Genomic DNA, 23799 nt, shown 5'->3' with positions numbered 1-23799 from the left:
AGTGTAGCCATGTATGGACGTGAAACATGGACGATAAATAGTTTGGACAAGAAGAGAATAGAAGATTTTGAAATGTGGTGCTACAGAAGAATGCTGAAGATGAGACGGGTCGATCACATAACTAATGAGGAGGTATTGAATAGGATTGGGGAGAATAGAAGTTTGTGGCACAACTTGACTAGAAGGGATGGTTTGGTAGGACATGTTCTGAGGCATCAAGGGATCACCAATTTAGTATTGGAGGGCAGCGTGGAGGGTAAAAATCGTAGAGGGGGGCCAAGAGGTGAATACTCTAAGCAGATTCAGAAAGATGTAGGTTGCAGTAGTTACTGGGAGATGAAGAAGCTTGCACAGGATAGAGTAGCATGGAGAGCTGCATCAAACCAGTCTCAGGACTGAAGACCACAACAACAACAACATGGCTTCAATTGCTGCATTGTTCTGTGGAGTCACAACTCGTTGTGCCTTACCTGGACGAGGAGCATCTTCCACTGAAGTCGCAGCATTTGCGAACTTCCTACTCCATTCGTAGACTTGCTGTTGTGACAAACATGGATCACCGTATTGAACCATCGATGAATTTCAATACGTTTCACACCTTCACTACTCAAAAACCTAATAACAGAACGCAGTTCTTCCCTGGTGCCAGTCGCAAGTGGGGCGGCCATCTTTATGCTGATAATGCGACGGTATGTGTGCATCTGCACTATGCTGCCACCTACAGGCTATGCCGCACGCTGTTTGTAGCACGCTTACCAACTTACAGGATAACGGTGCTAAATTTCGATTTGTTATTACAGATTTAAGGTTTTCATTTTACTCACCCTCGTATAATTATGTGCTTATCGCCGCACTGTACAACGGACAGTGGTTCACAACCTGTTGCAGGTGTCATGAGCTCTGCTGACAAAGAACTTTCAGGATAATGTAACTGCAATGAATAATAGGAAGTAACAGCAACTGCGACATAATCGCGTATGCAAACAGTGATTCAATATTGTAAAATGCTTTTTCAATCCAGTCTCTGATCACAATATGAATTCTTTAGACGATGACCGGTTTCAGTCTAGCATAGCATCGTCACATATATTCTACGCTATATTTTAAATCTATGTGAGGATGCTATGCTGATTATATTTATATGTTTTGACGATGCCATTATGGTGGTATAACTTTAGGACATGGTGTAAAAAAGATCTAAGGATGGTCATTACAGACTGAAACCGGTCATCGTCTAAAGAATTCATATTGTGATCAGAGCCTGGAATAAAAAATCATTTTAATAGGAAGTAAGTTTCGTTCTGAGCTCAAGAGTGAAGAGATTCTTATATTTTTGTAGGGTATGGAGAGATACTGATGACGTCTTGCGCCCTGCGGTTACTTGGTCAGTCCAATTTAGCTTCTCATCTGATACTGCTCCTAGATTTGATGTTGCTGTGAAAGCGCGCGACCGTTTCGGAAAGCCATCACAGGACTTACTTTAGTGTTCTGCACCCTCAGACTGGCTACAGTTTCAAAGTGTTGTGGTGCTCGCTCTCCTTTAGAAGTTCATTCCTCTTTAATTTCTCAATGAAGGCTGTGGTTATCTGAGCTGCCAGTGGGCATAAATCACGGAGACGGGAGAAGGAAACGCTTTCGCCCCACGGGATGCCTGACTGAATATTGGGCGCGGGCCGGAAGGCCCGATTCCCCCAGAGGCGGCAGCGCGCGCCCCCGTGTCAGCGGAGACAGCGGTGACTGGCCGCTGGATATTGCGGCCTTCCCGCGGGTACCGCCGCCGCCGTGACTCGAATCCGGCGCACCTGCTCAATAAACGGGCCGCGCTGCGGCGCTTGTCGGCGTGTCCGTCGCCCTCTGGCAGTGTTTGTGGACGTGTCCTTCCGGCGGCCGGCTCCTGCAACATTCATAGCCACGGCCGCGCCGGGAACCCCTTGCCGGTGTAGACACACTGTCGAGGGCCGCTACTTACCAACTAGCCACTTAACTTCTTCAGCCTCTTGCTGCTACCATCCAAACCGTCTACCTGCAAATTTAAAAACAAATTAAAGGAGTAATAATTTCACGTGAAATCAACCAAAAAATACTCATTCTGACGTGAAACTGTAATGATTTTATCGTTGTAAAGCTCGTGATAAAGAAATCTAAAGTAGACTACTGGCCATTAAAATTGCTACACCAAGGATAAATGCAGATGATAAACGGGTTTTCATTGGACAAATATATTATACTAGAACTGACATGTGATTACATTTTCACGCAATTTGGGTGCATATATCCTGAGAAAACAGTACCCAGAACAACCAACTCTGGCCATAATAACGGCCTTGATACGCCTGAGTATTGAGTCAAACATAGTTTGAATGGCGTGTACAGGTATAGGTGCCCATGCAGCTTCAACACGACACCACAGTTCATCAAAAACGGTTCAAATGGCTCTGAGCACTATGGGACTTAACATCTATGGTCATCAGTCCCCTAGAACTTAGAACTACTTAAACCTAACTAACCTAAGGACATCACTCAACATCACACAACACTGTTCATCAAGAGTAGTGAGTGGCGTATTATGACGAGCCAGTTGCTCGGCCACCATTGACCAGACGTTTCCAATTGGTGAGAGATCTGGAAAATGTGCTGGTCAGGGCAGCAGTCGAACATTTTCTGATCCAGAAAGGCCTGTACAGGACCTGCAACATGCGGTCGTGCATTATCCTGCGGAAGTGTAGGGTTTCGCAGGGATCGAATGAAGGGTAGAGCCACGGGTCGTAACACATCTGAAATGAAACGTCCACTGTTCAAAGTGCTGTCTATGTGAACAAGAGGTGACCGAGACGTGTAACCAATGGTACCCCATACCATCACGCCGGGTGATACGCCAGTATGGCGATGACGAATATACGCTTCCAATGTGCGTTTATCGCGATGTCGCCAAACACGGATGCGACCATCATAATGGTCTAAACAGATCCTGGATTCATGCCATTCGTGCACCCAGATTCGTCGTTGAATACACCATCAGAGGAGCTCCTGTCTGTGATGCAGCGTCAAGGATAACGGCAGCCATAGTCTCCGAGCTGATAGTCTATGCTGCTGCAAACGTCGTCGAACTGTTGATGCAGATGGTTGTTGTCTTTCAAACGTCCGCATCTGTTGACTCTGGGATCGAGACGTGGCTGCACGATCCGTTTCAGCCGTGCGGGTAAGATGCCTGTCATCTGGACTGCTAGTGATACGAGGCTTACCGATTCCAAATTGTGCTAACAGTCATTGGAACTCGACCAACGCGAGCAGCAATGTAAGGATACGACAAACCGCAATTGCGACAATCCGATCTTTATCGAGGTCGGAAACGTGATGGTACGCATTTCTCCTCCTTACACGAGACATCACAACAACGTTTCAGCAGGCAACGCAAGTCAACTGCTGTTTGTGTATGAGAAATCAGTTGGAAGCTTTCTTCATGTCAGCACGTTGTAGGTGTAGCCACCGGCGTCAACCTTGTGTGAATGGTCTGAACAGCTAATCATTTGCATATCACAGCATATTCTTCCTGTCGGTTAAATTTCCAGTCTGTAGCACATCATCTTCGTGGTGTAGCAATTTTAATGGCCAGTAGTGTATTATGTAAGTGAGTCGTACAGGTATAAAATTAAAAAAAGAAAGAAATATATATCTCAAGAAAAGGACATGAAATAGATAGAAAAACAAGACTGTAAAAAATGTTCGTTAACATACGAGACATTGAATTTAACTGAATAAAGAAGAATATACATGGTCCAGTCACATTAATGTGATCAACGCCTGTGTTAGACATCAACGTTCAATGACCGCTTTCAGACGTCAGGCGACAGTGGAGGGTCTACAAAGGGTATCGTGAGGGGGGGGGGGGGGGGATGAATTACAGGAAAAGGTGCAGTCGTTGTCGTAATGTGGAAACGGAGTGATCTATCTGACGTTCAAAACCGCATGGTCATTACCTTTCAGAACAAGAGTGCAAGCATTTCCGAAACGGCTGAGTCTGTCAGCTGTTCGCGGCTCATCGTGGTTAAAGTATACTGTATATGGTAAAATGTCCGGCACCGAGGTTCCTGTGGTGCATTAAGGTCTTTGGATGCCAGGAGTGAACTACTGCTGCGAAGATGTATACAGGTGAAACATGCAACTGTTAAGCAGCTGACTGCCCAGTTGAACTAAAGGCCTACCAACAGTGTCCCCTCAACGACCGTTCAGCGAACGTTGCTGTGTACGGACCTCCGCAGACGACATCTGATTCATACTGACTGTTGTTAATCGGCGATAAAGGCTGCCATTTGTCTGCCAATACTGCAACTGGAGGTCCACTGAGTAGCTGCAGGTGACCTTTTCAGATGAATCACGTTTTATGCTCCATCGTGCAGATGATCGTTGGCGTTGAAATGTCTGAAAGCAAAGGGTTCAATTCGAAGGAGGGAGCTTTATAGTCTGGGTAATGTTGTCGTGGCATTTCGTGGGAGACCTCTTTCTAGAAGGCGCAGTGGATTGGCTCTGGCATAAATCTATCCTTATCGACCATGTACAGCCCGCAATTCACTATATGCACTTGGTTTTTCCTCACCACGATGGCATCAACCTCTAGGACGATGCAACGTGTCACACAGCTTGCAGCATACGTACGTGGGTCGAAGAGCTCCAGGCTGAGTTTACCATATTTCCCTGGCCGCCAGATTCTCCAGAGTTACACCTTATCGAGATTTAGTGAAACAATCTCGACCGGGCTATTTACCCTATGGATCCTCAAGTGAGAATGGTTGCGCTGCTCGCCACGGCACTGGATTCGGAATGGCTCCACATTGCTGTCAGTACCCTGCGGAACCTCATTGACTATCTTCCTCTCTTCCTGCACGTCTTCTAAAGTTCCGCACTGCGGAAGTTCTTTATTCAGTATTTTGACAAGTCTTCATATTAATTTGACCGTAGCAAATGAAGCAAGCAAATATGAATACAGAGTAAAGATAATGAGATGGACTGGAAGTGCAAAGTACGAAGGCAATTCAATAAATAATGCCCCAAATTTCTTCCTCATGTATGCAAAATTTCTCACAATTCTGGCAGATAACAGAGCCATAGAGAACTATCAAACTGGCGTCTGCGCAAAACACGCGTTATGAACAATGTGTTGTAACTTCTTTCTTGGTTGTGTAAAAAGGAACATCCATAAACTTTGTGTAGTTATGCAACCGTTTTTCTGGAGAAAAGTCACGTAATATGTGCAGTTTCATATTGAAAGACATATTCGATCAGAATACGTCACTGAGAAAATGATGAAATCAATACCAGTGATTGTCAGTAACTGACTAAAGCGCTCTTGCACTTCTTTAACTCTTGAATCGAATTTGCATGCCTTTTATAAATGTGAGAACAATGACGACTTTTTGAACAGAGGAGAAGACATGCAGATTGCCAGGGACAGTAAACTCGACTACCTCCCATAGGGCCACTTCGCAGAAGACCTACTGAGGGAGAGGTGAGGGTCAATAACCCACTAGACATCAGCCATGCTTTTGTAGTGACATACTGGGACGTCCATCATCGTTCTGAACGAACACAGGTAAGACCTTTCGTGGTACAAACTCCTGACGAAAGCATTTTATATCCTGGGAGTTCAGTGAGGAGCATCTCTTTTTAGTAGAAAGCACTACTGTGTCCAAATGTAGAAAGCTGACTGTTCCTCCAGCCTCCAGAAATTACCAGATGCCAGAGATAAATTTCTCGAAGACGGATTGGGTCATACAGTTTTGGGCACACGAAAACGTGAAACACTGTTGAATGTTGGAGTCTACAAAAAAGAAATGTTTACGAATGTAAGAACCACCAGCATTGGTTATACTAAATAAATTACAGCTTAGGTAGAGAACTGCTACAGCGACGATGAAGGCCGCCTCATTAGTCACAGAAGAGAGCGAGTGAAGCAACTTTTCTGCGCAGTATTTTAGGACGATCCTTGGGGTTAACCAGCTAGAGCAGGGGTTCCCAGACTACTTGCCACTGCGTACCACTTGACTTCTAGGAAATTTGGGCGTTCCTCTTTAGTGGGTTTACTTTTTAACAAACTTTGAGGTGTGCAAGTGGGGAGACAGGTGGGTGGGGTGCTCGTTGTAATATACACAGTCCAGTTCCACACGCAGGCATTCTTCATATCAGGATGCCATTTAACATCTACATCTACTACATATACATCCATACTCCGCAAGCCACCTGACGGTGTGTGGCGGAGGGTACATTGAGTACCTCTATCGGTTCTCCCTTCTATTCCAGTCTCGTATTGTTCGTGGAAAGAAGGATTGTCGGTATGCCTCTGTGTGGGCTCGAATCTCTCTGATTTTATCCTCATGGTCTCTTCGCGAGATATACGTAGGAGGGAGCAAGATACTGCTTGACTCTTTGGTGAAGGTATGTTCTCGAAACTTTAACGAAAGCCCGTACCGAGCTACTGAGCGTCTCTCCTGCCGAGTCTTCCACTGGAGTTTATCTATCATCTCCGTAACGCTTTCGCGATTACTAAATGATCCTGTAACGAAACGCGCTGCTCTCCGTTGGATCTTCTTTATATCTTCTATGAACCCTATCTGGTACGGATCCCACACTGCTGAGCAGTATTCAAGCAATGGGCGAACAAGCGTACTGTAACCTTTGTTTTCGGATTGTATTTCCTTAGGATTCTTCCAATGAATCTCAGTCTGGCATCTGCTTCACCGACGATCAACATTATATGATCATTCAATTTTAAATCACTCCTAATGCGCACTCCCAGATAATTTATGGTATTAACTGCTTCCAGTTGCTGACCTGCTATTTTGTAGCTAAATGATAAAGGATCTATCTTTCTGTGTATTCGCAGCACATTACACTTGTCTACATTGAGATTAAATTGCCATTCCCTGCACCATGCGTCAATTCGCTGCAGATCCTCCTGCAATTCAGTACAATTTTCCATTGTTACAACCTCTCGATACACCACAGCATCATCTGCAAAAAGCCTCAGTGAACTTCCGATGTCATCCACAAGGTCATTTATGTATATTGTGAATAGCAACGGTCCTATGACACTCCCTGCGGCACACCTGAAATCACTCTTACTTCGGAGGACTTCTCTCCATTGAGAATGACACGCTGCGTCCTGTTATCTAGGAACTCCTCAATCCAATCATACAATTGGTCTGATAGTCCATATGCTCTTACTTTGTTCATTAAACAACTGTGGGGAACTGTATCGAACGCCTTGCGGAAGTCAAGAAACACGGCATCTACCTGTGAACCCGTGTCAATGGCCCTCTGAGTCTCGTGGACGAATAGCGCGAGCTGGGTTTCACATGACCGTCTTTTTCGAAACCCATGCTGATTCCTACAGAGTAGATTTATAGTCTCCAGAAAAGTCATTATACTCGAACACAATACGTGTTCCAATATTCTACAACTGATCGACGTTAGAGATATAGGTCTATAGTTCTGCACATCTGTTCGACGTCCCTTCTTGAAAACGGGGATGACCTGTACCCTTTTCCAATCCTTTGGAACGCTACGCTCTTCTAGAGACCTACGGTACACCGCTGCAAGAAGGGGGGCAAGTTCCTTCGCATACTCTGTGTAAAATTGAACTGGTATCCCATCAGGTCCAGAGGCCTTTCCTCTTTTGAGCGATTTCAATTGTTTCTCTATCCCTCTGTCGTCTATTTCGATATCTACCATTTTGTCATCTGTGCGACAATCTAGAGAAGGAACTACAGTGCAATCTTCCTCTGTGAAACAACTTTGGAAAAAGACATTTAGTATTTCGGCCTTTAGTCTGTCATCCTCTGTTTCAGTACCATTTTGGTCACAGAGTGTCAGGACATTTTGTTTTGATCCATCTACCGCTTTGACATAAGACCAAAATTTCTTAGGATTTTCTGCCAAGTTAGTACATAGAACTTTACTTTCGAATTCATTGAACGCCTCTCGCATAGCCCTCCTCACACTACATTTCGCTTCGCGTAATTTTTGTTTGTCTGCAAGGCTTTGGCTATGTTTATGTTTGCTGTGAAGTTCCCTTTGCTTCCGCAGCAGTTTTATAACTCGGTTGTTGTAAAAAAAAGTGATAATACGGACAATTAAGCGTTCATTGCGTAATGACTGTACACCGCATAAGCTGGCAGCGGCTACAAAGAGCATGAAAACTTCCGAATAACGACCGACAAGAACCGATCAAAATATCGCCAACGGGAAAATAAGATGAATCATTCGTGGCCAAGGCAACAACTAGTGAAGGGAGGGGAGTGGAGGGTGAAACCTCTTTTCTGCATCGTGAGTACAGTGATAAACAAAAATTCTCTAGAACATCCGTCTTCATTGACGTTATAGAGAAACAAAATTTATCATATTTTCTCATTATAATTTACTTAAAAAATAAAGAAACATAAGAAAATAATTTTGTTTATATACAGTACATATTCTGTTTACTTTTATGCGGACCAGCTGATGCGACTTTGCGTAACACTATTGCTAGGTGTACCACCATTCGGGAACCTCTGAGCCAGAGGAAGCGGACTACTGTTTTTTAAGCAGTATTTCAACCGATCAGCACTGGGAAGATCCGGAGCCTAGCCAATCTGTATTTAGTAAGAGGCGCCAAATGCGACAATGCGAAGTTTCCTTTTAATTAATATTCGATTGTTAATCACTCGATCTTCCAGACTTCAGCACTGCGAACCGGCGTAGACTCCGCGGACATGCTCCGCCACCTCAGTAAATCCCAAAAAGAAAAAACCTGCAGTGATCTCTGCTGGCAAAGCCAAGATGACAGTCTTTATGAATAGTACTGGTGTTTTCAGTTTACATCGTGGAAACCACTGGGCATTTGGCGACTGCAGTAAATTTACTTGCATCGTGATTATTAGGGTGTTTCACCACTTCCCTCAGCCATATTTCTGATATGCCGAAGCCTTGTTATGTTAATGTTGGCACTGTTTTTCATTTCTTTTGCCAGAAATTTTATCGAAATAAATCAAAGAAATTGTGATTCGTGTCTCATTTGGTAGTAATAAGTTTCTCTAGTCATTGTTTTAGAGGGCATCCTGACGTTATTGAGACACCTGCTATGCTTGCCTTCCAGTTTAAAAAGAAGTCACATTCCAGTGTGCAGTATATGGTAATGACACAATAGATAGAAGTATTGTTAGGGGTTACGCATGAGGAGTTAAAGCGCCAGGACGTGCAGAAACGAATTCCGTGATCAGCCACGTTCGGGTCGTCCTGTCACAGCCACTGCTCTTGACATAGCAAATCGAGTGGATGCCATTATTCGTGCAGACCTCATCATAATTCTGCACCTATCGGTGAGCATATTAAGTGCGTGTGTAATGACTGACACTCGTGAATATTCAAAGATATGCTTAAGTGGCATTCCTCGTGTGTTCATAACAGAACACAAGATTCAAAGGAAAGCCATTCCTGCGTTACCCTTATTTGAATTTGTATTTACGAGTATAACCCTATACCCAGCTGACTGGAAGCCCTGTTCCTCTTGCTAACGGCGTTCATCAATTCCCGCTATATCTGACTTCAGCCTATCCACTTACTTTTTTAAAGTATCTAACCTACCTGACAGATTAAGAAATCTAACGTTACATGCTCCGAGCCATAGAACGGCAGCTTTGTTTTTTCCTGACGACGACTTGCTTCTGACAATCACCACCAGAAATCTGAATGGATCACTATTTTACCTCCGGAATATTTTATACAATCGGATGTCACCACCATTTAACCAAACAGTAGAGCTGCAGGCCCTCGGGCATAATAACGACTGAACTTTCTCCTTGCCTTCAGCTATTCGCAGTACCAAAACAGCAAGGGCATGTTTGCCGATATTAAAAGGCCAGATCAGTTGATCGTGCAGATGGTCGCTTCTCCGACAACTGAAAAGGCTGCTTTCCTGTTCAGGAACCACCAGTTTGTCTCGTCTCTCAACAGATACCTCTCTGTTGCTGTTGTAGCTACTGTGCAGCTATTTGTTCCGATGAGGCACGCGAGCCATCCCATCACTGCAGGGTCCATGGTTCATGACGATTATCTAAGTAAAACTAATTTCTTCCGCTGCTGTTTGTAATACTGGTGGCGCATGGTTTGAAACTGTCAGGGAGCAATGTGTGCGAAATGACGTTTACTGATATTAAGAGGGAAGTGAGCGATATGGGAGGAGGACTTCTGTGAAATATTGTTTTCGAAGGGATGTGGTATCTAGTGGCGTGGAAGACGGTACCGAGAAAAATTGGACACGCAAGGAAAGGATTAGAGGGAAAGTGACTCCTGGCACAAGACATGCAGTGATAGGTAGATCTCAGGTGGAGTTTCTTAATCATGTAAAAGAAGGTTTTTCGTAGGAGTATAATGTGCAGAATATTTGTATGGAACTCTAAGATGGTTGGTGTTAAGTATAAGTATAAAGTATTCTGAGCTGTTCAACGTAGGAGATAAGAAGGGTTAATCAGTAAGTTGATGCCGGGTTCGAGTCCAGGAAGGTAGAGGAATGTAGAATGTGAGAGTGGCAGAGTTCATGGCATTTAGCGTTCAGAAATAAGTTAGTGAAGCTGAAATTCCTGGAACATTCGTACGAGAGGATGTCAGATCAAAGTTTCGTAGGCACGGCCTGTGAGAAAAGGTTTCTCCCCGTATTTGGCAAGTTGCCACTTTTAATGGATTTTTTTATGATCTCTGTATTCTGTAGCAGAGATGATAGGAGCTGTTTCTGCGTCGATCCGCGTACGACAGTGCAAAATTTAAACGTTACACACTTCCTTCAGCCCAAGTAAATTCAGTAAATGAGTTGATTTCCTTGCATTAGATGTGGACTCGCATGGACTTCAGGCGCCTCTGAAAAGCACCATTTGTACAATGGCTGTTACTGCGAAAACCCTGTGAAACCTTGAGTTTTGGGTGCTGAACGTAAAAATTGTGGGGATGGCTACAACTATGACATTTACTAGTGGTAAATCGTCAGAATTTTACCACATATTTAAGGTGATACTCGCAGGGAATTTAGACTTTTTTTCGATATCATTATCTGTTACCGACATCCAGAGGTTCAAAGTTACCGTACTCATGCAGATAACCGCAAGAAAAGTTTTTAGCCGTTTTTGTTCTTTGGGTTGCAATTATCTAACTAACTAAACGGAGCCAATACCTCAATATTTATTTGAAAATTCTTCACACATACATCGAGAAACGTCATTTTCTCATTTTCGAAAATTTGTATACGTTATGAAGATAAAGAAGGAAAAAATGGCTCTGAGCACTATGGGACTCAACATCTGAGGTCATCAGTCCCCTAGAACTTAGAACTACTTAAACCTAACTAACCTAAGGACATCACACACATCCATGCCCGAGGCAGGATTCGAACCTGCGACCGTAGCGGTCACGCGGTTCAAACTGCAGCGCCTAGAACCGCTTGGCCACACCGGCCGACAAACTAGGAAAATCATGCCTTTTGGGTGCCGAGAGTACCAGTTGTGGGTATCGCCACTTATATAATTTATATTCATCGAAAACTCAAAATTTTTACCATTTGTTCTTAAAATGATGTGCTGGAGGAAACTTGAAACTTTTTTTTGATACCATTTCAGTTTCCGAGATCCAGAGATTCAACCTTACCGTACTTATGCACATAAAATCTGCACGTAATATAGGTCTGAATCTTAATCGTTGCCTGCCGCGGTGGCCGTGCGGTTCTGGCGCTGCAGTCCAGAACCGCTGGACTGCTACGGTCGCAGGTTCGAATCTTGCCTCGGGCATGGGTGTGTGTGATGTCCTTAGGTTAGTTAGGTTTAAGTAGTTCTACGTTCTAGGGGACTTATGACCTAAGATGCTGAGCCCCATAGTGCTCAGAGCCATTTGAACCATTTTTTCATAATCGTAGTTTTAACTAACCTTGTAAACATGAGGTACTGGTTGTTGGGTCCTTGAAAGTATTTTGTGATCACAAAAATATATTTTTGGTCAGCATTTTTCACAAAAAAAAAAGATTCATGCCTCGCTGTCTCTGACTTTATGTAAATGCACATATGCCCAAAGAGGTACAACAGTCACAAAGGAAATGGGCTAAAAAGAGTTTTAACATTCCTGAAACAACTTAAAAGTACTTCCCAGAACGACGTAAAACTAAAAAGACTGCAAATTCAGCAAAATAGTGCTAGTAACCTGTCTTTCTCATACGTCGGCTCTTTTCGGTTAGTATCGAGAAAAAATTTAAAGAAATCTGTTTTCTATTGGCTTTATATTCAGCGTACTAATTTGTTGTTTATACGATCCAAAACATTTAATGTCGAAGTATATAAATATACTGTCAAAACATTAGGGACCTATACAATTCGTCTTATACGTGTAAGCAGCACTCACTGCCGTAGCAGGGTAAGGAAGAAAACTAGCAGAAAAATGCTTCTGACGGAGCAGGGAAAAGGCGAATACATTCCTCTTTAAGAACCCCTAACAGAGAAGTGGAGAATCAGTTACGGCAATCCTCATTCTCCCTTCTTCACCAAACATTTTGGCATGCGGGCACATTCCTGCTTCTATGCTGAATAAGGGTAGCAGAGAGACAGTGACGGTGGAAGATAGTGGAGGGAGTGCAAGTGAGTGAGAAGGAGAGAGTAGAGACTGATGGAGGGAGAGAGAAAGTGTCAGTGAAAGAGAAAGAGAAATGGCTGAAGACGATAGGAGAGGCAGGCAAGGAAAGAGGAGATAGTGATGATCCGTGTGAGACATTACCCGTAAAAGAGATAGAGGGATGGAGATAGAAGCACTAGGAGCAAAAGGGAGAGGAGACAGTAGAAATAAATATACAGAGGGGTCCAAAGAACTGTATCCACTGTTTAAAAGTCCATAACTTGCAAACTAATTGACGGAGTTGTCTCACTTTTGGTGAAAGTGTAGCTTAAAGTCCAGCTTAAATGTGATACGCCCTAACACGATTTTGGTAGTGGGCTGGGGCAGCATCTTGTTGAAAGTAAACTCTTCTGTCTCCATACAAGTCTTGGATGGCAGGTAAAATGGATGTCTGAAGCTTCTGAAGGTACACCTCACAGGTAATTGTGCCGTCAAAGAAGAATGACCCAATCAATCCCCGGTAATACAACCCACACCACACATTTACTCCTGGCAAATTCACGGCTTTGTCTACATGGACGTTCGGATTTTCGGCGGCCCGGTAGATGCGATTATGGCGATTTACTGTACCATTGAGTTTGAATTGTGCCTCATCAGACCACACAATCATCTATGCAAACTCTTCATCGTCGGGCACCATGTTAGTAAACAACTCGCAGTACTTCATTCTACGATCTGGGTCGTCTTCGTCCATTGCGTGTAGCAATCGAGGGATGTAGCACTTCCACTTTGTTGTCTTCAAAATTCGCCGAACACTTGAGTGACTCACTCCAGTTTCACGGGCACGCTGTCTCTCAGACTTCTGTGGTGAGCGAGTGAATTGTTGTAACATACGACGGGAGTTAGCTGGACTTGTTACTGTTACTTTCCACTGTGTGATGTAAGTGTCTGGTATTCCTATTAGAAACCAATATAATCGTAACGGAATATAGTCGAGCAGATATCAACAGATGACTACTTACGAAAACAACACGTAATGTTTACTACGAACATACACTTCTTTACGATGTGGTTCAAATGGTGCAAATGGCTCTGAGCACTATGAGACTTAACATCTGAGGTCATCAGTCCCCTGTAACTTAGAACTACTTAAACCTAACTAATCTAATGACATCACACACATCCATGCCCGAGGAAGGATTCGAACGTGCGACCGTATCGGTCACGCGGTTCCAGACTGAAGCGCCTAGAACCGCTCGGCCACAACGGCCGGCTCTTTACGATTTATGTGAGAGACAGCCTAACAAATAATTGTACAGATTAAAAGCTGAATTCCGCAAGGATGCCAGGTAAAAAGACTATGCTGATTTTTGAGACATAACTTACCTTCTACACCACAAAGCAAGTGGCCCAATATACATAATAGGTTATCAGTTCTCAAAAACCACGTTTAAATTTTGGTGTTCTGATGCTCTTAATGTCAGAACTTGCACGACCAGGTTGTGTAACGGTACACGCTTACAAATTACACATTTCGACCGAAATATTGTTAGGTTTTTTTATAATTAGCGGCACAGCGGAAGGAGAAAGTGTTCTGACCCCATGAATTCCAATTTGTGCCGACTGGTTTGCTTTTTCAATCTCAAACACTGACTTGGCCATAATTAATTGTTGTGTTCGTTAATGGCATGAGGTGTACATTTATTTACTTATTTTAAAGCTGAAGCGCACGTGAAGAGAGGAAAGCGACGAAGGATGATCCACAGGTATACAGACAACGAGAGTTATACTTCGGATGAGCGTATTACGTCGCACTGTATAAATACTTTTATCCTCTTCTTTTCTTTTATGTATTCTGAAATAGCTAATAGCAGTATACATTGTAATATACTGCAAATGTTGGTTTAACCGTAGAGTTTTGAAGCATTGACACGTAATCTTCTTAACATCAGCTTGCGGTAATATGGAGACGTATCATCGACCGCAGTCACTTGGAATCGACCCGTCCTACAGACACTTGAGATTATTGTTTGAGCGCACACACACACACACACACACACAACCCGTGTAAGAGCTTCTGAAACTGTAAAAGAGCTATTCGTTATGGCAGAGGAGAATCGTTCAAACGTGAGGGTGCACTTATGAGAGCTGACAAGGGCCCACTCGCCCTCCCGTGGGGGAGATGCTCCACTTTCGCCGCTCGGCCATTACAAGCAATATCGCCGGGAAAGATTACTGTAAAAGTTTCTGGTTGACAGCGGAGCCATCTTCGCTAATAGTTGGGGCACAGGAAGCTTTCAAGGCGGCGAGTGACTCACACCTCGCGAGCACAGGCGGCACTCACGCCCACGCACCGCGGCCGCCATTGGCGGCAAGTGAGCTGGAACGCGGCTTATTGTGGCCGCCGTTTGATGAGCGGTCGCACTCAGGCAGCGGCCGGCGCCCGACGCGTAATGCACCGTCCTCTCTGGCCGCACAGTGAAAGCACAGGTGCCGCACTGTGTACTCTGTGGCCGGGCCGCGGGAGTGTGCGGACTCCTAATGCCGTGTACCGCCTTGTTACTAATGGACTCACAGCTATCCACCGGACGTACTGGTACGCAACAAAGAGGAGGTGACTAACATTGACGTATTTATACAGGGTGTTACAAAAAGGTACGGCCAAACTTCCAGGAAACATTCCTCACAAACAAAGGAAGAAAATATGTTATGTGGACATGTGTCCGGAAAGGCTTACTTTCCATGTTAGAGCTCATTTTCTTACTTCTCTTCAAATCACATTAATCATGGAATGGAAACACACAGCAACAGAACGTACCAGCGTGACTTCAAACACTTTGTTACAGGAAATGTTCAAAATTTCCTCCGTTAGCGAGGATACATGCATCCACCCTCCGTCGCATGGAATCCCTGATGCGCTGATGCAGTCCTGGAGAATGGCGTATTGTATCACAACCGTCCACAATACGAGCACGAAGGGTCTCTACATTTGGTACCGGGCTTCCAAATGCCCCCATAAATGAAACTCAAGAGGGTTGAGGTCAGGAGAGCGTGGAGGCCATGGAATTGGTCCGCCTCTACCAATCCATCGGTCACCGAATCTGTTGTTGAGAAGCGTACGAACACTTCGAAAGAAATGTGCAGGAGCTCCATTGTGCATGAACCACATGTTGTGTCGTACTTGTAAAGGCACATGTTTTAGCAGCACAGGTAGAGTATCCCGTATGAATTCATGATAACGTGCTGCATTGAGCGTAGGTGGAAGAACATGGGGCCCAATCAAGACATCACCAACAATGCCAGCCCAAACGTTCACAGAAAATCTGTGTTGATGACGTGATTGCACCGAAGTTAACATTACCATCCTTCAATTGGGCCAACTGGCGGTGACTCGAGGAAGTACAGTACATACTGACGAAACTAAAATGAGCTCTAATATGGAAATTAAGCGTTTCCGGACACATGTCCACATAACATCTTTTCTTTATTTGTGTGTGAGGAATGTTTCCTGAAAGTTTGGCCGAACCCTTTTTGTAACACCCTGTATATCTCACGCTGGGAGCAACGTGGGCATAATATACATTACCCTACGTGGGTACATTATTATCAATCTTTCTAGAAGTCTGCATTTCAACTAACTGATGCCCTATCCATTTATTTCCCTCTTATACTATATTAACTGACATTTCATCAAAGGCTGTCTGCGAATATACACTACTGGCATTAAAATTGGTACACCACGAAGATGACGTGCTACACACACGAAATTTAACCGACAGGAAGATGCTGTGATATGCAAATCATTAGCTTTTCAGACCACTCACATAAGGTTGGCGCCGGTGGCTACACCTACAACGTGCTGACATGAGGAACGTTTCCAACCGATTTCTCATACACAAACATCAGTTGACCGGCGTTGCTTGGTGAAACGTTGCTGTGATGCCTCGTGTATGGAGCAGAAATGCGTACCATCACGTTTCAGACTTTGATAAGGTCAGATTGTAGCCTATAGCGATTGCGGTTTACCGTATCGCGACATTGCTGCTCGCGTTGGTCGACATCCAATGACTGTTAGCAGAATATGGAATCGGTGGGTTCAGAAGGGTAATACGAACCCCGTGCTGGATCCCAACGGCCTCGTAACACTAGCAGTCGAGATGACAGGCATCTTATCCGCATGGCTGTAACGGATCGTGCAGCCACCTCTCGATCCCTGAGTCAACACATGGGGACGTTTGCAAGACAACAACCATCTGCACGAACAGTTCGATGACGTTTTCAGGAGCATAGACTATCAGCTCGGAGACCATGGCTGCGGTTACCCTTGACGCTGCATCACAGATAGGATCGCCTGCGATGCTTGCTCAACGACGAACCTGGGTGCACGAATGGCAAAACGTCATTTTTTCGGATGAATCAAGGTTCTGTTTATAGTATTATGATGGTCGCATGCGTGTTTGGCGACATCGCGGTAAACGCACATTGGAAGCGTGCATTCATCATCGCCATACTGGCGTATCACCCGGCGTGATGGTATGGGGTGTCATTGGTTACACGTCTCGGTCACCTCTTGTTCGCATTGACGGCACTTTGAACAGTGGACGTTACATTTCAGATGCGTTACGACCCGTGGCTCTACCCTCCATTCGATCCCTGCGGATCCCTACATTTCAGCAGGATAATGCACGACCGCATGTTGCAGGTCCTGTACGGGCCTTTCCGGATACAGAAATGTTCGACTGGTGCCGTGGCCAGTACATTCTCCACATCTCTCACCAATTGAAAACGTCTGGTCAGTCGTGGGCGAGCAACTGGCTCGTCACAATACGCCAGTCACTACTCTTGATGAACTGTGGTATCGTGTTGAAGCTGCATGGGCTGCTGTACCTGTACACGCCATCCAAGCTCTGTTTGACTCAATGCCCAGGCGTATCAAGTCCATTATTACAGCCAGAGGTGGTTGTTGTGTGTACTGATTTCTCAGCATCTATGCACCCAAATTTCGTGAAAATGTAATCACATGTCAGTTCTAGTATAATATATTTGTCCAATGAATACCCTTTTATCATCTGCACTTGTTCTTGATGTAGCAATTTTAATGGGCAGTGGCGTAATTTTCAGCACAGGAATATTTTCGCTAATACGATGACCGTGCGGTATTTAGACAAACATATATCGAAATATTCATCAGTAACTTCGCACTTTCAGCAGACAGCTACGCGAAAACTGAAAGACATACAGAAATGGACACATATCACTAAATAGAGCATGTCTCCAAGTCCTTATCTCACATCACAGTGGCTCAATAAGGGCACCGCTGGTGATTCGGCATGTGTATATATGTTATGGGTCTTCTAACGGGTTTTCTACGACCCGCCAAGAATTCCTCTCCTGTCCCAACCTTTTCATTTCAGGGTAGCACATGTATCCTATGCCCTCACTTATTTGCCTTATGTATTACAATCTCTGTCTTTCTTTACAGCTTTCATCCCCTAAAGGTACCTCTAATGCCATGAAAGTCTCTCCCTGATGGCTAAACAAACGTGTTATCTTTCTGTCCCTTCTTCCATTCAGCGTTTTCCATATATTCCTTTCTTTGAAGATTCTGCATACAACCTCCTCATTCCTTATACCACTGGTCCACCTTGTAACACTACCGCCCTGTCGGACGTGCGTTAGCTCAATAAAGCCTGTACTGTAATAAGTTCACGGGCTTCACCTTGTAAACAAGGATTTAGTACATAAATTGACCGCGTGTACCTAATGGAAACAAGATCGAACCTATACTCAGTTAGCAACTACAGTTATGCGTCAATCAAATGTAAAATACAATTACGCGTTCGCATGGACAAGAAGTACACACAGTAGATATTACCAACGATTAATAATTCGGTCGCCAGCCTAATTAGGCATTGAATGAGTTTTTCCCTGTACAAGTGTGTGCATGTACAAGCATAACAGCACGTAATACTGTTGCGTTATAAGACAAAGTTTGGCATAGGAAAAATCCACTGAACTGAAGTTCTCTCCTTTTGTATTAATTTGGACGAGCTAAATTTACACAACACCACACAGCAATGATTACTACGAACTGCATTTTGTATATTGATCAGACTGAAATCGGGCATAGGTTACTCTAGAATTAGCAATTTTGAAAACACACAAACAATGTCACTATTAAAATTGGAAAAAACACTAATATACTTAGGTTTGATATAGAAATTAACTTTACTGTTCAAATCTGATCAGTACACTTCAAGATGTGAAAGAATGGGTAAGAGAAGGGGGGCCCTGAAACTATTATAGTTGTTATACTGAAACTAGTAAGTCCTGAAGGTAAATTAATACTCAAAATTATCAATCTGTGGATAACTACTCTTTTGTCTCGCTTCTGGATTAATTAATTGTCATTATTTCTGTCACACATTAATTAAATAACATCGCTAGCTCAATTCAAAATTTATCTTTCAATTTAATCACACTGTTGTTCTTTACGAACATTAGTATTAACAAACCTAAATTCAAACGTCTTTATAACATAGATTGGTCTGCAGATAATTTAATACTAACTGTAAACTTTCAATTCAGGATACTCGGGTTGCACAATATGTGGTAAGGACCCTATCTAGGTCAGTGATAAGGATAAGTAACGGCTAAGGCAATTCTGGTAAAAGTCACGTTATTATTGAACAGTTAAAACAGTTTCGACACTGGTCCACACAGATACACTTCTAAAGATGAAGTAAATGTTTGACCTGTGCACGTCGGTGCGGCGGGTGGCGGGCAGCGAGATAGCGGGCAGCACAGCACACATACAAGCACGGCTAAGGCTCTCACAGCATCGGCACTTTCCTTCTTCTTAGCGTCGTAATCTTTCCAATTTTGTGCCTGAGAATATAGCCATGCCAAGTAGTCGTCGGAATCGGCCCATCCGAGGCTCAATGGAATCCACTTTTCCTAGATAGCCTCCTCGGTACAGTACATGTTCCTCTGACCGATGCCCAACTCCGACTGTAATACTGAGCCCGTTGTGCCGAACCGCGCCAGTGTGCGTTTTCCCGCACTCGCCTGCATCCACCTTTTCCCGCTCCCCTACAGGTAGGGTATTCACCACAGGTTTTCTACTACACATATTCTAATGCATTACCTACGTATGGACCAAGTGTTTAAATTACAATTTTCACATTTTACAATATTTTTAACATTAAATACATTTCCTTTTGGTTATCAAATTGCTTGAAATCTAACATAAATAATAACATTCATTTAAAAAGTTGTTCACAGTTTTCTTTAACATGACACGAAAAGAAAAAGAAATTCAAAACCTTACTTATATTACTTTACATGAATTCAGAAAGAAAAATTTATCTAAATTCATAAGGAAAAAAAATTATTATAGGTATAGTGGTTATTGTTACACATGCCCCTGTTTCCAGAAAATTTTCTTAAGTTTAAATTTTATGGGAACACTAAATTTAACAATTATACATTGGTTCTGAATCTTTACGTAAATGTCCAAGAAGATTTACACTACATATTTCCTTTTCACTCACTATATATAGGTTCATACTTTCTCAATACACCAAGACCAATTTCTCGTTATTTACTTAAGTGCCTTTTTGCACAGTCCAACTTCCCATCATAACATTACTAAAATAGCAATTTAATCATTTTTTTCCCAAATTTCTCAAAGAAATAATTTAAAATTCTGGAATACACACATTTAACTAAAAAACAAATGCATATTTCGTATACACTATAGGATAATTTATCGCTGCTTGCTTTGAATAGCAGTCCATTTCTTAACTTACTAAACAAAACACACACACAAATTTTTCAGAAAATTATCTACACATATTTGCTGCCTTTTAAGCGGATTTGGGCAGTCCTTTTCACTTCATATTGTCACACCTACTGGACCACATTTACCATTTTCCATCGACTATTTATCTGCCCTCATTGGTATCTGGCAGTCCTTCATATTCTGGTTCATACACTGCCCATTTTCATTTTTGACAGTTCCATCTTTTATCTGTCTGAAAGTATTTATTCTTTCCTATCAGTCCTTTCCTCCATACATTTTTACAGTTACAGTACAATTGGTAATCTGAAACTCACATAACTACATTAGTACACTTTCAAGGTTATACAGACATTTACAAAGATTAGTTACATATGAAATAACTTGGTTACAGCATAAGATACAGCACAATTACTCGTTCCTGGGAACATACAGTTTCAGGTCCACAATATTTCTTACACCTAAAGGTCTTTTGGATTTTGGGTAGATCAGGTAGTAAGCATTATCGTGTGGAATGTTCTGTATTATATATGGTCCATTATAAATATATTTAAATTTTGAAATTTCATGGTTTAGTTCACTAGATTTTTCGTGGGTTTTTAAAAGAACATAATCTCCAATTTTAAATTTTGAAACTTTTAGATTTTTATTGTGTCTTCTAGATCTAGATTCGGCTTTTTGCTTTGCTCTTTTTATTACCAAGTCTTTCTTTTGATCCAATCCCAAACTTGTACAAGGTGGAAACTCTAGTTTTTCTTCAATTAAACTTTTACTACTTCTACCTAACAAAATTTCTTCCGGAGGGAATCCTGTAGTTTCATGATGTAATGTGTTCATGACATTCTCAAATTCCGATATGAATCTGCCCCAGGCTCTAATTCAACAAAACAATAATTCAATTTCAGATAACACTGAGTTACATTAACAATAAAGTCATACATAATAATAATATTATATACAAATACAGCATCCTGCCCCTGCTCGTCTCTTTATTAACATGGCAGTCTTTTACAGTTCATAAAACAGTCACTTAAGTCTGGTGGCTTCTTAGGCTTCTGGAGTTCAAAGTCTTTGCTTACTTGAACTCTTCGCAAAATAAACACAGAGTCGTCAGGTGGCTCTTTCTTTCTTTGTTCTGTTTCAACGTCTGGATTTTGTTTTGATATGTCGTCATCGTTAGGTACAATATCGTACTTAACTGCATCCCCTTTATTTTCACTGATTTTCTCATACCCTCTTTCAGTAAAAGTATATTCACTTTCTTTTACACCTGAAAATTCATCTTCACTAGAGTCATCACTACTCTCTTCCTCAACACCAGATTCATTTAAGTACGCTACTTTTGCACAACAGGGAAAGTTAGTATTTTCAATTTTGTCTGGATTTGCGTATGTTTCACCATCTGAACTATCGTCGGAATCCGAGCATTCCGGATCGCTATCAGGTTCTAACATAAAAGCTTTTCTGAGACAGGCACTAAGTTCTTCCTCGGTATTGTCGTCAGGCTTAGATTTTAATTCAATCTCCTCTTTTGGCAAAACGGCCTCATCATCAGCTTTATTTACATCTACTGTGACTTCATATTCAGTGTAATCCTCGTGGACTTTAATTACTTTCAGGTAATCATCTGCCCCTTCTCCACGGTGCCTCTCGGTAGCAGCTTGCACTATTGGCGGATTGTTAGCAGAAGTTATTTCTTCGTCAATGCTGAGGATTTCATCCTCCAAATCCTTCCTATCATTAACCTTCCTCTTATCGGCAGCACGCGTACTTTGCGCGGCTCTATTTATTCTCCCCTCTTCAAATTTGGGCCGCGTCACTTTATTGACGCCCTGATCATTTCCCTTTCTATTAACTAATTTCTTCGCCTCATACTCCTTCTTAAAATCCTCCCACTCGCATTGCTTTAGGCCCTTGTACAGATCGTCGATCTGCACACGCCAATCCGTTACTTCTGCTAATTCATTATCGCCCTTTACCTCATTGCAAACACTGCTAACCGCACCTCTCTGTGTACTCACAGTCTCATTTATTGTTTCCTTTGCCACGGAATTATCACTCGTAAAATTTTCATTCTCTCTTACGGCTACGTTCGTACCTACTGCTGCCGTATTGCTAGCGGCTTCTCTCTGAACAGATGTTCCGCTAGACTGGGCCGTTGCCCTCTGATGCTCCACTCGCCTGTTAACCTGGAGTATTCTGTGCGGCCGATATGACTCATGCTGGCTCGCACCTGACGCTTGTCTCGCCACAACACGTTGCGTCGTTTCACGCCTGTCTCTAACCTGTCTCATTACATGACGGTCGGTCCGGTATCTTTTCTTAAATCGGGGCCGGTATGTATTGTCCGCTTCCGTTTGGCCCGCAACGTTCGCGGAAATTAGTTTCCCGCGTCGTTATTAATTTGCGCGGTGTATCCCCTACCGCGACCTGGATAATTTCCTCTGCCTCTTCCTCTACCTCTTCCTCTCTGTATTATATTGACGCGAAATCCATCGCCGTCATTCCGTTCGTCATTGTGTCGGTTATTATGGTTACCAAAATTTTGATAATTGGCACGACTTGCGCGCCAATGGTCTTCGTCTTCGACCCTTTCCAGAAATGCTTGGAAGCTACGATGGTTGCTTCCTACATACCTCTTTGAATCTTCTGGGAGCTTTTTATACAGTTCCCAGATAATTTCCGAATCTGATCTTCTACCTCATAAATGCGTCAATTTCCGGTACCAATACTCGCAGAAATCTTTCAAAGAATTCCTGCCCCTGTTAACATGCTGTTTGGCCATGATAAACTCGCGCCATAAATGGTCCTGCTTTTGTTCAGACCAATACTCTTCCGTAAAACGTTGCCTGAATTCTTCGAACGTCATTCGTTCGGTATTTAAATTGATTCCCCAGCGCTTAGCGTCACCTGCTAAGGCGCTAATTACTACGTTTATCTTTTCCTGATCAGACAAGCGCTCAGGAAATATTCTCTCGCAATTTTTGATAAAATCTAACGGATGCCACCCGTTATGTTTCTTGGCTGGATCGAAGCGTTCCTCGCCTTCTAATAGCTTCGTAATTGGTGTGCCATTACATACCACACCAGGCCTATCTTTAATTTTGCTCTCCAGATCGAAAATTCTGCCTTGAATTTTCGTAGTATTTTGTTCGCAATTTTGAACACATCCGGTTACTTTTTCACCTAATTCTCTCTCAGTGTTTACAACTACCTTTTTCAATTGTGATATTCCGTGTTGACATTCATTTACGATCTCAGTCTTAAGACCGAAAACTTTTTCGTCTACCTTAGTTTCAACCAAAGGTTCTACTTTCTCTTGGATGTTGAGAATTTCAACATCGAATCTACTATTAATGTTACCAATTTCCTCCTGCATAGTA

The sequence above is a fragment of the Schistocerca cancellata genome, chromosome 8 (assembly GCF_023864275.1).
Source record: "Schistocerca cancellata isolate TAMUIC-IGC-003103 chromosome 8, iqSchCanc2.1, whole genome shotgun sequence".
Classification (NCBI taxonomy): domain Eukaryota; kingdom Metazoa; phylum Arthropoda; class Insecta; order Orthoptera; family Acrididae; genus Schistocerca; species Schistocerca cancellata.
The sequence above is the reverse complement of the archived record's forward strand: the minus strand, read 5'-3'. Positions refer to the sequence as shown.